A 17,114-nucleotide genomic window follows, 5' to 3' on the forward strand; every position below is an offset into this window, starting at 1 on the left:
CATCCCACTCAGTCACCCAGGCATTCCACGCATCACAGGCACACCAACATTCTAATACTAAGACACACTCTGGCTGAGCAGCTACAGGCAACAGGGCTAGAATATCTGTTATAATTATGTAGAATATAACATTACCTCTTTTTCTTTAAACAAAAGAAAACAATTACATTGCAATACAATTACATTACAAATCTCAAAGATGCAACAAAAGGAAAAAGCATAAAAGAAAATGGAATCATTAAAGCTGGAGAAAATCAATAATAGAACAAATTACTAACTCTAGAATGCAGCGATGAGAAATGATTACTAGAACATATTTCTAAACTCTAGAATGCAGCGATGAGAAATCATTACTGGAACATATTTCTAAACTCTAGGATGCAAAGATGACAATAATACATCAGAAGAGAAAAACACGCTGTAAAGATGGTTAAAATAAATACAACTTAATTGCAACATCCTCCATCCCCCTTCAAAAGAGAAATTTTAAAACACATCAGAACATTCCCTTAAGTTCGAAATACTCTGTGCTAAAGGTACAATTACCTAGAACATACAGCCACATGCATCAAGTGATTTAGGAATCGCAAACGGTGCGAATCGCAAAATTCGGCCGTTTGCGATTCCCAAATCACTATTTGGGATGCATCAATCCAAAACTACAAAAAATCGCTATTTTTTGCGATTTCCGAAAATGCAGTTGCATTTAAGGAATCGCAATTTGCGATTCCTTAAATGCAATGCATGACACCCAAAAAGAATTGCGAAATCGCAATTAGGAGGAAAAAATTACCATGAGGTTGGACTTCATGGTAATTTGCGAATTATCTAAAAAATGCAATTTTGTGCATTTTTTTAACTGTCATGTTGTGCACAAACATGCCCTTAGGGCATGTGTGTGCACAACATATGTACATAGATCGATTTCAGGGGTGCAACAGGGTGTCCTTTGGACGCCCCTGCACCCTTGAAATCGCAATCTCAATTTGCGATTAGCTAATTGCGAATCGCAAATTGAGATTGTCTTCCCATTCATTCCTATGGGCCTTTTGGCCCATATGAATCAATGGAAAGGGATTCCTTGATTGCGATTTCCAAATTGTGAATCGCAATTAGGGAAAATTAAGGAATCGCTAATTAAATTGCGATTTTTTGATGCATTGCCGATTGCGATTCCATAATTGCGATTCCTTATTTTTCGCAATTAAGGAATCGCAAACGGCAACAATGATGCATGCACCCGACAGTCCCAAAAATAGGGAAAACCAACCAAATGGGTCGTCACCCATAATTCCAACAATAAAGGTACTGTGTACAACAATGACAGGGATCCAAATTTCCAACCATAAAGGTACTGTACAAAACTATGACAGGGATCCAAATTTCCAACCATAAAGGTACTGTGCACAACTATGACAGGCATCCCACAACCAACCCCGCGTAGGAGTTCACCCAGATACACACTTATGAGAACAAACTCATGAAGTAACCTCCTTGTGAAGATTACATACCCCAAAGTAGGAGTAACACACTAATAAACTCTTGAAACAACCCCGTCGTGGAAGTTAGATACCCCAGAGTTGGAGTAACACACTTTCCCATTAAAAACATACAAAATGGGAACAGACTAAGGATTAAGACCATCTCTCATGTAAGGGAACAGTGAAAACCACACTCTAAATACTTTAACCCGTGGCATCACAACATTAATAGGCTGTCAGAAAACACAATAAACTCTAAATAGAATTTACACTACTGTTTCTAAACTCAAAACAGTAAACACCCTGAAACACACCAGTGAGCGATGTCTCACCTGAGTTGTGATCACAATCACTTTCCCTGTAAAAGAGAAAACAAAACAACACAAACTAAAATAGAAAGACATTTCTATTACACTCTAGAAATAAGTCACATTACTATAAAACGCAAGACACATTGCAGTGTAAAGTATAATGTCCTACACTCATTTATCCAATACTAAAAAATCTAGTACAGACATGGCTTGTGATTTCAAAAACTTGTAAATGACCAGCCCTCCAAGTGAAGAACTATGTAAAATGCGAGAAAAAGCATTTCCTTCGACATACATGAAACGAAGGTACACCAAAACCTGTGCTGCCACATGTCAAGTCAAGTCAAGTCAGAAACACTTTATTCGATTGTTTTAAAATCATAAAAGTCTGCTACAGAACCATTTTCAATCATACAGAACAAGTTTTTAAAACAAGTTAAAAAAGTTGCTATACACAATGAAAAATTCATATAAAAAACGTCTTTACCAACATATTTACAGTAATCACAGTCTTATGGGCCCTTAACAGTGTACAGAATTTAAATATAGTGCAAACTAGAATATCTTTACAATTCTAAATACGAAAAATACTAGCCGCCTGGGGGTAAAGTGCAAAGCGTGCAATTTATGAGTTCATATTTGACACATTTCATGGTTACATAAACAATGGCCAGATTATTCAATTCAAGCAGTTAAAATACGTTAATTATTTAACTTTAATCTTGCTTGCTTTGACCGGATTGACATAGTCAGAAAATTGGCTACCCCATACATTACTACTGGACTTTCCATGAGCTGTAAGTACAATAAGGCTGGTTTGACCTGCACAAAATCTAAACCTCTCAGAATTGGTTTAATATATCTTTCCCTCCCATTCTTATAAAAGGGGCAGAAAAACAAAAAATGTAATATATCCTGATCTGAGAAGTAGTCACATTTGCAGGGAGCATTTTCGTGAGGCTTACACCATTTTTCAAATTCTCCTAACAAAAAATGAGCTTGATTAAAACGAAATTTAATGAGGACCCACCTATGAAAAGGTTTATTTACTATCGTTAGGTAAGATTGGATAGATAACGAAGCAATCATCATATAGTGGGCCCTAACAGTTGGTTTTAAGATTTCGATGGCCTCTCTCTCTGATTCCTTTTTCTCTATAAAAATTTTCTTTACCCAGTCAATGTCCTCTCTCATAATGCTCTCGGGTTTGTATATAACTCTGGACGACCTAAATATTCTGCTGTAATTTTAATGTATTGTAGCCACCCGATTTTAGCCACGTTTTCCCTCCCCATACAGTCCCTAATGATCACATGGTTTAAAATTAAAGCTGGATTAAGCCATATCCTAATCCATGACAGTAATAGGGCCAGAGTCAATGAGTCTTCAATGTACCCTATCCCCAATTCCATATGTACGGGAAAGGCTGGCGTGGATTTTGGAAGGCCCAGTAGGGATCGCAAAAATAAGTTTTCTTCTCTTTGTATATGGGCCAGATTTTTATAACTCCATATCATGGCCCCATACCTCGCAATGGACAGTGTTTTGGCTTTATAGATTGCTAATATAGCCTCAGGTGGTTTGCCTCCCAACCTTTTAGCAAAGCCTAGGATGGCGGCAGCCGATCTTTTTACTGCCGCAGCTTTACTTTTAATTTGTGGAGCCCATGTCCCATTCTCATCGAACACCACACCTAGGTAGGTAAAAACTTTTACTTTAGATAACACTGAACCATTACAGGTAAGGGTTTTCATACTATTCTTGCGGCTACCCACTGCCATAACATGGGATTTCTCAATATTAACTGCTAGATCCAAGCTTTGCATAAAAGCCCCAAAAGAATTTAAAAGACGTTGTAAACCATTAGGGGTTCTTGCCAGCAATACCGTATCATCGGCATATAATAAAACCGGCATTAAGGAGTCTCCCATACGTGGTACATCAATGGAGGCCGTTTCCAGAGTCTTTCCCAGTGAATTAATATAAAGTGAGAAGAGCATTGGTGCCAAAATGCACCCTTGGCGCACCCCCCTTCCTGATTTAAAAAAGGCAGTGCAATTTCCCTCTTGTGACATACGTATCGTTGCCCTCAAATCACTATGAAGTCGTGCCAGGAAATTCACCAGTGCTTGGTCTAGGCCCAGTTTTAAAAGTATTGTCCACAGCTTTGACCTGTTAACTAGGTCAAAGGCTGTGGACAAATCCATAAAAGCCAAATACATCATTCCCTTTGACGCTACAGTGTATTTACCCAGGGTAAGAAGTAAATTTAGGCACTGATCCTCTGTGCCTCTCCCGGCTCGAAAGCCATACTGGGCTTCACACAGGATGTCATTATTTGCCGCCCAAGTTGAAATTCTTTCCAAAATAACTTTACCCAAAATTTTAAAAGAAGAATCTAACAAAGAGATGGGTCTGTAGCATCTAGGGTCTCCCCTTTGACCCTTCTTAAAAATGGGGATTATAACAGACTGCGACCATGAGGTTGGCACTATTGTCCTTTCCAAACTAATCACATTGAAAACATTGGTGAGAACCACTGCCCACATGCCCGAATTTGATTTAAACATAACGGCTGGTACGCCGTCTCGGCCAGGGGCCTTCTTTCCTGCCGTGTCCTCAATTGCCTTCTGCACCTCTTTAATGGTGAAACTGGACAAAACCTCTTCAGATTGGATCAGTTGTTGATCTAGAGGGTCTGCAGCAATGTTACTACCATAAATGTTTTGGAAATGCTCTAACCAATCTCGTTCCGCAATATTCACTTCTAACGGTGCATTTTCAATCCCGTTAAATAAGGGGGTATTAACGATTTTCCAAAATTTAGCACTGTCCTTCAGGGTGGCTTTTTCATATAGATCTTCCCATGCCCTGCTTTTAATTTCGTTTTTCCTTCTTAGGATGTTTGCCTTATACTTTTGCCTTTGGCTGGCCACTTCCTGTTTATCACGTGGTATCTTATTGAGAGCTTTATATAATTCACTATGGGATTTGGAGCATTCTTTGTCGAACCATCCCATAACCCTTTTCTCTTTCTTTTTCGTGTTACTTTTTAGGTCGTCCGATACTTGACAACAAATCATTTCAAAGGACTGGACTATATTCCCCTCAAACCTAGTAGGGTCCATACAGATGTTAATTTCTTTGCCCATCTTTAGGTTAAGAGAGTAGAGAAAGTCCTCGGGGATGATATTTCTCCATTTGACCCGTCTCCCCTGGTCCTTAGCAATCAATTCTGTAAATCCTACTGTATTCAAATCAGTGTTGTTTCCTTTTCTAAATAAAAACAGGTTAATATTATCTACTTCTAATATTACCGGGTTATGGTCACTAAAAGTCGTCTGTACAGCGTTGTAAAACAATACATTTTGTAACATACCTGGTGAAATAAAAATATAATCAATTATTGTATTGCTGTCTCTAGCACTATAAGTAGGCACCCGTTCCTTTCTGTCGAAGAACTCTGGTTCATGTAAGTCATTTTCTAAAAGAAGTTCTTCTGAGGCAAACCCCTTTTCTGAGTGCTCAAAATGTGGTAATTGTGGCATGTCAGTGTTGATTGTATCTATAACATGACAGTTCTGTTGACATAAATGAGTATTAAAATCTCCCATCAGGAAAAAATATACAAAAGTGGTCTGACTCTCCCTATATCTCCTTAAAAACTCTATCAAGGAGTTGATATTGGCGTTTAATGCTATACATTGTATGCTATTATAAAAATTAATATAAACACATTTATATCTATTAGGCATTGTAACCTCAAGAGCTAAATAGTTTTGGGATGGTGTGTCCAGTACCTTCACAGTGCCTTTTACATTTACAGATATCAAAAACAACAGGCCCCCTTTATTTCGGCCCGAACTTGATGTCTGGGCAGCTAAAAAGTAAGAGGTGTATCCATCTAGCCAGATATCACAGTCCCTATCCCAAGTCTCCTGCAAGGCCACCACATCACATTTTTTTAACAGGTCCAACCATCTTATATCGCCCCTTTTGGAGCGTAAGCCTGCAATATTCCAGCTCATCAATTTCACTCTAATATCTGTCCCAATAATATGCGGCCGAATATGTTGAGATGGAGAGAGGGTATCTCCTAATTTAGTTACCGCATTACCCTTATCTATAACAAGTGGGATAGAGGGTTGTGGCTGATTTATGGTGCAACCTGGTGAGGTTAGTCAATCATTTTCCTCTAGATTGGACAGGGCAGCAAACCTATTTGTTAGCATAAGATCATTTCTGGCTTCACCTCCCTGTTTATCACTATTTCTTGCCATCATGCCTATTTTCTGTGTGGCCCATGTACTCGGGCAGGGGGTGTATCTAGGTTGTGCTCGGTGCCTTCCCAATTGGGGCTTTTGTGTTGTAGGTGGAGGATAAAAATAACCTAGCGGTAGTGCTCTGATCCCTTCTTCCGTCACTTCGGTGGCATCCCAAAATAACCGTTGGGCCTCATGTGGTCTATTAAAATTAACAATCAAGCAGTCCCCTGCAAATTTTTTAGGCGTATACCCCACCCATTTGACCCTTCTCCCTGTTTGGATATGCTCTGATATATTGTTGGGGCCAGTACAGTTTGCGTCACACCACATCTTAATATTATTTAATTGAGCAATATCCGACTCGCATTCTCCACTTTTCAGTACTGGTACGTTCACCAGGATAGCAACAAAGGGTGTTGCCTCCGGGGGAAGGTGTACAGGTGGTCTTGCGCGCTGGGTTCTAGGCCCTGGTAGGTTAGAGGTATCTATTGCTGGGGCTCTAGATGTAACTACAGCAGAACTGGGATTGCTCGTCTGCTGTGCCCTGGTTGTACTGGTGACCGTTTGGGGATTTACATTACCCGTAGATACTTGGGACGGGGCAGATGGCGTTGGAGGATGTGACTCTCCTATTTCTTCCATCACGGATTTTGTTTGTATATTTGGATTGCTAGATAGCTGTAATGCAGTATTTAAGGTGCATGTGCATGGCATACTGGGACCAGAGGACAAAAATGTATTAATCCTGTCACATTTCCCAAGTATATCTGCTACACAATCCTTTAAGGTTTCAATTATGTCATTAGAAATCTGCACTAGTATCGCTTCAATTTTGTCCATAAGTACTCCCTCCACCATATCTTTCAACGAGGATTCAATGTCAGTTAGCGGATGTCGGACCTTTTTCCGTAAGTATAAACCTTGTTTATTTGGTCTTTGGATTACACGTTTAGTACGTTTAGAAACCTGTGGAGTTTGTACATGTGTGCTGGTATCTTCTAGTGGTTGAGTGTCTTGAATGGCGTTATCTTGGCCCTCCTGAGAAATAATATTTGTTAGGCCTTGTGCGTCAGTATTAGGCAGATTTCCGACGACTATAACTGGGTCCAAAGGAATAGGAGGACTATTTACGGTGGGGGATAATTGACTGTCCAGGATAATCTGTTCTAGTCCCAACTCACGTTCTTTAGCAGCAATTTCCTTGGTCAGTTTTCCCACTGCAGTAGTTAAATAGTTCATAATACTTTCTGATGCAATGGCTTTGCGTGGTACTTTGGCTTTGACTGGACCCCCATTGGCAGAAGTTTGTAATTTTCGCTTACCCATTTTGAGGAGCGGATCGAAAGGAGGGGGCCCGTCCCGTCCCTCGACGTCCCTAGACGGCCACAGACGGCCCGCCCTCTGCCCGGGCTCCTCCCGGCGTCGCCCGCGCGCGTCCGTGATGCGGAGGAAGCTCTCTCCTTTTCTGCGCCTCCTGGCGCTGACTGCAGGAAGTGGGCGGAGTTGTGTCCAGGCAGGCTGGGAGTTGTGTTCCGCCCCGCTCTGCGGCCGTAGGATGGTGCTATACGGCGGCGGGGGCGACCACAACGTCAGGAGCCCAGCGGCGCTGTGCGGGTGAGTGCTGTCCCAAACGGTGTGCTGTTGGCCGTTGCGTCCCCTCCTGGGACCGGTGACCGCTTGTCAATGTCTCACCCGAGTTGTGATCACAATCACTTTCCCTGTAAAAGAGAAAACAAAACAACACGAACTAAAATGGAAAGACATTTCTATTACACTCTAGAAATAAGTCACATTACTATAAAACGCAAGACACATTGCAGTGTAAAGTATAATGTCCTACACTCATTTATCCAATACTAAAAAATCTAGTACAGACATGGCTTGTGATTTCAAAAACTTGTAAATGACCAGCCCTCCAAGTGAAGAACTATGTAAAATGCGAGAAAAAGCATTTCCTTCGACATACATGAAACGAAGGTACACCAAAACCTGTGCTGCCACATGTAGAATGATAATTACTTGAAGAACTGTGCAGATAAATAATACAGCCAAACCTCTCAGCACAGATAGACTCCGACATACTTGAAGTGGAGAAACTCAAACAAAAACGATCAGATGCAAAGCAGATCGAGGACTCCACGTTGTACCATAACTCATGTCGACTTTAAAAAACTTTATTAACATAAGGCACAAACAGCGTGGTTGGCAAAAAGATGCAGTAACACATTCCGATGGAATAAGAAAAATGGCATTGCTTCAGAAAGGAACCACTTGAAGGTGACACCACAAGATGGCAGCACGTTGTTGACGTCGTACGGAGTGGCTCATTGTGCGTCCATGCACCAAACATACAGAAGAGGCGGATGACGAAGTAGAGACTGTAAACTATGCCGGAGGACTGCTCGTGACCAGAAGCTCGCGCAGGTAAGCGCGTGAATGTAGAATTGAATTTGAAACCGGGAGAATAACCGTCAGCAGTCCGGCGGGGCTGCCAAAAACCATTTTCAAAGTGCCTCGAAAATACACCATGTCACTGGTAAACAGCAAATACCACAAAACGATTGCCACGCTGATTGTCACATGTGAGGCAGAAACACATGCTGCACCTGCAAAACACATCCAAGTCGCCCGCAAAACTCAGCAGCGGCACCTTGCCCCTCTTGAAATAGTCTGACTTCACAGCGTCATGCAGACTGGCAATTGTGTTTTCTAATAAATCTATTTCAGCTATCATTATCTCCAGGCAAGATGTAATTACCACATCAGCATAGTCACTTCAAGAAGGCTATGAAGACTGCACAACTTTAGAAAAAGATTGCTATTTTGGAAAAATATATAACACTGTCAATGTAGTTTTGAGGGCTCTTAAGATCGCTGCAACTGCCATTAAACACACCAAATGCTAACTTTCTCTGTGCAGCCATTCCACGCAGTAAAATGTTGCTACTTCAAAAACACACTATATGCTGTCACTACAAGCTGTTAGGTGACAAGTTCTTGTTCTTTGTAACTACACATCCCAAAATAATATCTTGACTGTAAATACACCATAAGCTCAGTAGAGCGCTGTGAGTGTAACTACACCATCTGGTCCTTTTTTTGACAGGACATCCCAAAGAATTGTGCCTTGAACTCTTCACAGTCACTTTACTTGTAACGGCACTCTTCACACAATAGTGTGACGTGGCTGGTACAACATCACTTGGTTGTAGAGACGCTACCCATCCAACTCACAGTCATTCTTGTACTTTACCAAGTGGCTGGAACTCCAGGTGAAGTTGTAGTTTAACTACTCCACCAACTCACTGTAGATCTATGTGGCTGGAACACCCAAAATCGGTTGTAGCTCTGCTACTCCTCCAACTCACAGTCACTGTTGTATTCCCAGGCTGTAGTGTCAGTTTGTGGTGACACTGCTCGTTGGGGCTGTCTATTAGAAGGACACTGGTGGGGCTGTCGCTGGCTTGTCTGGAAATAACTTCTTTTTTTTCTTGAAATTGCTTGTAGGATCTCCTGGTTACTCTCTAAGTTGCTACGTTTCTTTGTTTCTTTGTTGCCCCGCTGTACCAGGAGCCACTGGGGTTCTAGACTGTCCTCGTCGCCAAAATAATGTTGTGTCGTTAGTGGAAAAGACACCAGGAGCCAGGATGTATTCTAGAATTGTTAATTCAGTCTTCAGATAAGGTAACAACATCTCTGTACTCCAGCCAGCCTAGTGTGGTACCAGCCCCACCAGGAGCAGCCTCCCCAGCTTCTCAGCCCATCTCCAACTGTCAGATTCATCCCACTCAGTCACCCAGGCATTCCACGCATCACAGGCACACCAACATTCTAATACTAAGACACACTCTGGCTGAGCAGCTAGAGGCAGCAGGTCTAGAATACCTGTTATAATTATGTAGAATATAACACAAAACATTAATATTTTACCACCAGATCCAAATCGGTGGCATGTCATGTGCAAACAGTAAGGTGTATCCAGGGGACCCCTTCCAGTCTGACAATGTTGACAAAAACATTTTTAGGAGTAGGCAGTGACTTAAAAGTAACACTGCCAACTAATTAAAATGTTTCATTTGTCCCTTTTTGTAAGTGTGTCCCATTTTCCTTTTAGGAACGGCGTACATAAAAAAAAAGAACGATTGCTTCATTTAAAAGCAATCACAGACATGGTCGTCTGCTGACCCTAGTACGCCATAATCTGAGTGAGTCTAGTCTATCCTGATGGGTCGCAAATGCAACATGCCTTATGCATAATAATGAGGTAGGCCAAATTGCGACCTACTATGATTCGGAATTTACTGAACTGATCTATAAGAGCGTAGGCTGGTTCGCAAAAACTAATTTCCACTCGCAAAACGTTGGTGCACAGAATGTGACTACTTTTTGCAAATGGGGAATTTGTAATTCAGACTCCTGGATCAGAAGCAACGCTATTTTTGTTAAATCTCCACCCCTTTTTATATGATTTTCTGTTATATTATTGTTGGGACAAAACCATTACCTCTTCGATACATCGGACGGCCCCCGGCCGTCCGATGTCACAGTGGGCCTGTGCGGAGGACGGCCAGGGGCCATCCAAACTGTGCACGCATACTTTTTTTTTAGCACAGCAGCGGAATGTTCGCCGCGGTGAATAGGTTAATTACAAATGATATCAACACAATGCTATTTAGTGGTTTAGAAACCTGACACACCCTCAGAGGGCTTTGAAAAAGCTTATTACCACCTGTGCTGAGGTCTCAGCATGACATTCACCATAAAGCCCCCCAACTTCACAATGGATTAGTTTTTATTCCTGACGGTGCCCTTGTATCCTCGAGCCATGAAAAGCTTTCACAGCAAAAGATGTGGTCTAGCGGTTTGATATGCCAATTCTGTTATATGGGGAACCAGCAGTGGCATAGCCAGTAAGCCATGGGCCCTGCACCTGCTGCACCAATGGAAAGCTAGATCGAATCTCAGGTTTGGTTCAACAACCTGTGAAGCTGACCAAATGTCCCTGTGCTGATAAATAAAGTGTAGTGTAGTCTGTGTGTGTTTTTAAGTGTTCTCATTTCCTTGGGAAAGGTTTGAGTTGCGCTATATAAAACAGCCCCCAAAAAAGTGGTTTCCGACCATTATATGGGCTCTAATCACATCGGCAACAATTAAAGGCAAGGTATTAATTTGAATGGGAAAGGGAGAAGCAGATATTGTGGCTTAATTGCTCAGTGTGAAATCATGAAACTGGGATCAGTCCTGCCTTACCGGCTTCAACAAATTGTGTGATCCCAGGCAAGTACTTACTTCTCTCCTTTGAGACTTCTTTTTATTCATTATCAGATATATGAGAGCACCTTCAAATACCAGCGTTTAGGATGTGTACACAAAGGTCCAATGTTTGATTTAATTAAGTATAATGTTACTCTGTGCAGAATTAGAATCTAGGTCACATATAGGGTACATATGCCAACAGACTTGTCTTTTAGTTCTCCAACTGGTCTGCTATCAGACTGGAGGCAGGAATGTTTCTCAATTCCTCACTTATAACAATTACTTATCAATGCACTGATATCATCTGATATTTCAATATGAAATGCTTTCGCATGTTAAAGGTTTTAAAGACACGGTATCATATTCTATGGCGATATTTGCTGCATTATCTATATAGACTACAATTTGAAGATTCGACTTGTGAATGGGTACTAAGAGCCAACACATCTCTTTTCAGCTCTAGTTTGGTTCTTTCTCAGTTTGCAGCCTCAACTTCTACCCCTTAATGGCTTGTGCCTCATTTAAAGTCTGTGAGAAGGGTCCTAAAACAAATCCCCACATTCCCGAAAACCCAATGGATTCCTTTACGCACGCCATAAAAAAGCCACAATTGTTAATCACACCACAGGCAGAGTCAAGCATCTGCATCTTCTAAATAATGCAGGGGGGAATTAAAGAGCAAAAACGGTAAGAACAAGTGGACAAAAACATCATGCCCACTAGGACCTTCCCTCGGAGTTTCCAATGGAATGGGAACTGGCAGCGCACGTTTTTTAACGATTTTCCACACAAATATACCAAACAAGCAGCGTGAGGTGCGTTTACCATCCATCCCACAATACATACAGGTAGCCACATTTTCCTACAAATAAAACCATACCTCAACTTTTCAATTCCTGGACCTCTTTCGCGCCAAATGGACTAGTACATTCTTTGGTGCATTTAAAAGGCGGGTTCCCGCCTTTTAAATAAAGCGCAGCACTTACAGAGTACCCGAAATGGAGACTGTTGTGCCCTGACTTTTTGGTGGCCACCAGAGGCCTAGGTGATTGGTGCCCTTGCGCAGGGGCTGGCAGCGCCGCAGCAGTAAGGACACATCGACACAGTGGCACTGTCGGAAGTGACGTGCTCGAGCACACGCACCCCTTTTATTGTACGCCGCAGGCCACGCCTGGCATGCGGAATTATGGGTGCATGTGCGTGGTGAAACTAGACCGCTTACAGACACTACATCCCTCCCCAACTTGCAATTGTTTTTTTTTTCAAACAGATAACGAGATAAACAGATTCAGTCTTACAAGCATGTCATATGAGAGCGCCTGGGTACTTGCGTGTCCATTGATGTTGGGCTCAGGGCACCAGCCGGCAGGCATAGTCTTTCAGCATCTGGCTCGGTGGGGGGTTAGGCCTCAGATTGTATCTTCGGGCATTGCCCCTACCACCTTCATTAGTCTGGTAAGTGTCTCTGGTTGCAGCCGCCGGTGTTTGGGGCGCTGCCGCGGAGTCACTTTCTCCTGCTTGATCTTCCGGGACGTTGGCGTTGTCTCCGCTGATTGTCACTGTTCCGTTGGGTCGGATCTCCTCTCCTGCAGCTTCCGGTCGCTGACTGGACTCCTGCGGGAGCGCCTTGAACCACGAGGTGTTCCGTGATACTTCCTCTTCTCCTCTTTTGGCTGTGACCATGATGCCTTTGGTAGATGTGACGGTCCACGGGCCTGGTTCGTATCGGGTTTGGAACTTCCCACCTGGACGTCTGTTCCGAATGATCACCCAGGTCCCCGGGCTGAGGCTCCTCGGCTGGGCCCTCCTGTACGTGCTGGCACGTTGGTTCTCTTGTCGCCTCCGTGACTGGGACTCTTCCATGTCAGCCGGGGGTGGCGCCCATCCTGGCGCGGGTGGGAGGAGGTCTCTCCGTGGTCCTTGGAACATCAGGGTCCATGGGCTCCTTTGTGTGGCGCAGTGGGGTGTGCCCCTGTACTCTCTTAAGAACTCGTGTAGTCTTTGCTCGGGATCAGCTTGTTCCACCAGAGCGATTCTGAATACTTTATTGAGGGTCCGCATAAACCTCTCCACGTCTCCGTTTGCTTGTGGCCACTGAGGTGTAATGCGGCGGTGTCGAATTCCCCTGGTCGTAAGGAACGTGGCGAATTCTGCCCCTTGGAACGGCGGTCCATTGTCGCTTTGGATCTCCGACGGGTAACCGAACATGGAGAAGATCTTTCTAGCGCCGGTCCCACATGAGCAAATGCCGTGGAGATAACTCTCTCCACTACTGGATACTTGGAGTAGGAGTCAATGGCTACCAGTGTATGTCCTTCTCCCGGAAAACTTCCAAAGTCTATACTGATTTTGGTCCAGGGGGAGGTACAGGCCTCTTCTGTGATTATTGGCACGGGTCTCTCCAGATCACTCGTCAGCTGGCAGGCCATGCACCCTCGTACGTATTCTTCCACCCTGGTCTCCAAATCTGGGAACCATACCTTTTCCCTCATGCGCGCCTTCATTTTCGTCGAGCCTTGATGTCCTCCGTGGGCTAATTGTATCGCCCGGCGTCTCAGGCTGTGGGGTATGGCCGGTCGTGAGCCCCTCAGTAGCACTCCGTCATCCGTGGTGCTCAACTCGTGCCGGATCCGCCAGAATCTTGTGAGTGATTCCTTGTCCTCCGCGACCCAGGACGTGGGCGGGCGCAGGTACTCTGTCCACGATCCATCTTGTACTGCCTGAGTCGTTCTCCGGTACACATGGTCGTCTGCCGCGGCTTCTTTTATTTCATCTATGGTCATGCTGTTCGGGCATGACGCGAGGGCTACCCACTGAGCATACTCTTCACGGTCGTCCTCCATTGATTCATGTTCTTGTGGAGAGTGGTGACGTGACAGATAGTCCGCGGGATTCTTGGCTCCCGGGCGGTAGGTGACTTCCATCTCGTAGGATTGTAGTTGTATCACCCATCGTTCAATGCGAGGTGGGGGTGTGGAGCAGTTCCTTTGAAAAGGGACACTAGTGGTTGGTGGTCTGTGACCATTACGAACGGGTGGCCTTGTAAGTAGAGGTGGAAGTGGCCGCAGGCCCACTTGATAGCGAGCGCCTCCCTCTCGATTTGGGCATATCTGGTCTCCGTCGGGGTTAGAGCCTTGCTGGCAAACGCTAGCGCCGTCCACTGGCCGGGCTCATGTTCTTGGGTCAGGACCTCGCCGAGCCCCACCGGGCTAGTGTCCACAATCACCTCCGTACGCTTCTTGGGGTCGAAGTAGGACAGTGTGGCTTTCTCCAAAAGCGCGTCTTTGATCCCCCGGAATGCCTCTTCTTCCCTCGGGCCCCACTGCCACGGGACATCCGTCTTCATTAGCGCTTGTAGCGGTTCACTCCTGGTGGCCAAACCCGGTATGAACCGGCCACAGTATGTAGCCATACCAAGGAAACTTCTCACCTCCATCGGAGACTTTGGCGCGAGGGCGTCTTTGATGGCCTTGGATTTCTTTGGATCAATCTGAATGCCCTCCTGATTGAACACATAGCCAAAGAATTCTATCAAGGGCTGAAAGAATTGGCATTTCTCTTTGTGGAGTGTTGCTCCATGGACGCTGAGTCTTTTTAGGACATCTCTCAGGTGCTTGTGGTGTTCTGATGCTGTGGCGAAATGTGTATCAGGATGTCATCGCTGACGTTGATGACCCTCGGTAATCCTGAGAGGAGTTCATGGATGGTGTTTTGGAACACCTCCGCCGCTGACGAAATGCCGAAGTTTAGCGTTTGTAACGCCGGAGCCCCAGGTGGGTGCTAAAGGTGGTGATGAAGCGACTCTCCTCCACTAGGGGCAGTTGATGGTATCCGGCGTTTAGATCTATCTTCGAGAACCACTTCGACCCATTTACGTCAGCGACAATGTCATCCATGGTTGGAGTCAGATGTCTCTCTCTCCGGATGGTGGCGCTTGGTAGCCGTATGTCGATGCACAGACGGATAGCGCCTGGTTGCTTAGGTTTTTCTACAATCACCATGGGTGACACCCATGGGGTGGGCCCCGTGACTTTCTCGATGACCCCTAGAGTTTCTAGTTTCTCCAGTTCTTTTTCCACCAGTGGGCGTAGATGGAAGGGTACTTGGCGGTGCCGCAAGGCGGTGGGAGTGACTGATCTATCTATGTACAGTTTGATAGGCTCGCATTTGATGCAGCCTAGGCCCTTGAATAGTTCGGGAAATCGCGCCAAAAGTTCATCCACCTGGTGTGATCTTATCCGGTTAGCGAAAGCGATGAGCTTCAAGTCCTCTGCTGTGTGACTGCTGATCAAGGTATCGGCTTCACGGTTGATGATGTGGATTGTCGCCATTACCTGTGCCTCATCGGCCTAAATTGGTTCCCCTTTAAGGGCAGGGGAGTGTCCGCTCCATAAGCAAAGATCCTGGTCTTGGATGGTAATATTTCGGGCCGTGGGCGTAGTCTGTTGAATTGTTGCAAGCCCATTACATTTACAGTAGCGCCAGTGTCAATTATGGCCTTGACTTCATTTCCCGCCATTTGTACAATGCACGTGGGCTGTGGCCGTCGTCGCTGTTTCAGCTCTTGTGCGAACGACACGATGTACGCCTCCTCATCTTCCGACTCTGAGTCATCGTACACCGTGGGAAGGTGTTTCTCTGCCCTGGCTGGTGTTGCTTCATCCAACGACAGTTGACGGATGGCTTTTGTGGGCGCCCGTGGCCTCCGAAATGGTTTTGACGTGTTTCTTTTGCGGCACACTGAGGCGAAGTGGTTTGGTATCCCGCAGTTTGCGCAGGTTTTACCTTGAGCCGGGCAGTCTTTAGCCCCATGAGGTTCATGTCCACAATACCCACATCGCGTCCGCGGTGGGTCTCTCCAATATTCCCTTTGCGGTGGTCCCCGTGGTTGGGGTCGTACAGCATCTGCCCGCTCCACTTTGATGGCCTCTGCTTTGACTTGTGGTTGGTGTAGTGCCTGTTCCATGGCAGAAGCCCTGACACTCTAGAGTTCATGAGATCTAGCAAGGATTAAGATGTCTTCTAGCGTTATGCTTGGCTTGCGGAGGATCGCCCCTCTCAGTGTTTTATCCTGGCATCCCTGGATGATCTGTCGTCTTATGGCCTTTGGTTGGTCCTCATCGGTGGAGCTGGCCAGCTCCCTGACACGGGCGTGGAATTGGTCCATCGTCTCGCCTTCCCTTTGACGCGCTTGGCCCAGTTTTAAGACCTCGAAGTCTACGTTCAGTTGGGGGTCAAAATGGCCATTCAGAGCGGCGACCGCTGCATCATAGTCATCTTCTGTATTGGGCAGGTGTTTGAACAGCCTGAAGATTTCATCGCCCGCGTAGTGTAGTAGAAACGACCGCTTCACCGCTTTGTCTGTTTCCCTCGTGACGATAAAGTAGTTTTCCAACCTTTCTAGCCATATTTTCCATCTAGGGGAGGCCGTAGACGGGTCCGCCGCCTCGCTGAATGGTGGTAGCACCCCTGTTGCGGCATGCTGGAATGGGATGTTGATAACCGGCACTGGTGCGTCTTCCTCCGTCATGGTGGTGGTACCACAGGGTGCCAACAATGAGTCTCTTTTCCCTCCTTGCGCAGGCTCTGCGACGTTGCGTAGCTCACCTCAGCGTTGTCGCGGTGATTGTAGGCCTCGGGGCGCCTCGCGATGAGCAGACTGCAGGGCGCGTTCCTCCCCAGGTGACGATGACCCTGAAGACGCACACGGGCGTGGCGCGTTGGTCCCAAAGCCACACAGCTGCCGGCCACAGTGGGGCACCCAGGAGAGTGGCGGGCACGTCCTCCGCTGGAGTCCTCTG

Source organism: Lissotriton vulgaris, chromosome 6, assembly GCF_964263255.1.
Source record: "Lissotriton vulgaris chromosome 6, aLisVul1.2, whole genome shotgun sequence".
In the NCBI taxonomy this organism is placed as follows: domain Eukaryota; kingdom Metazoa; phylum Chordata; class Amphibia; order Caudata; family Salamandridae; genus Lissotriton; species Lissotriton vulgaris.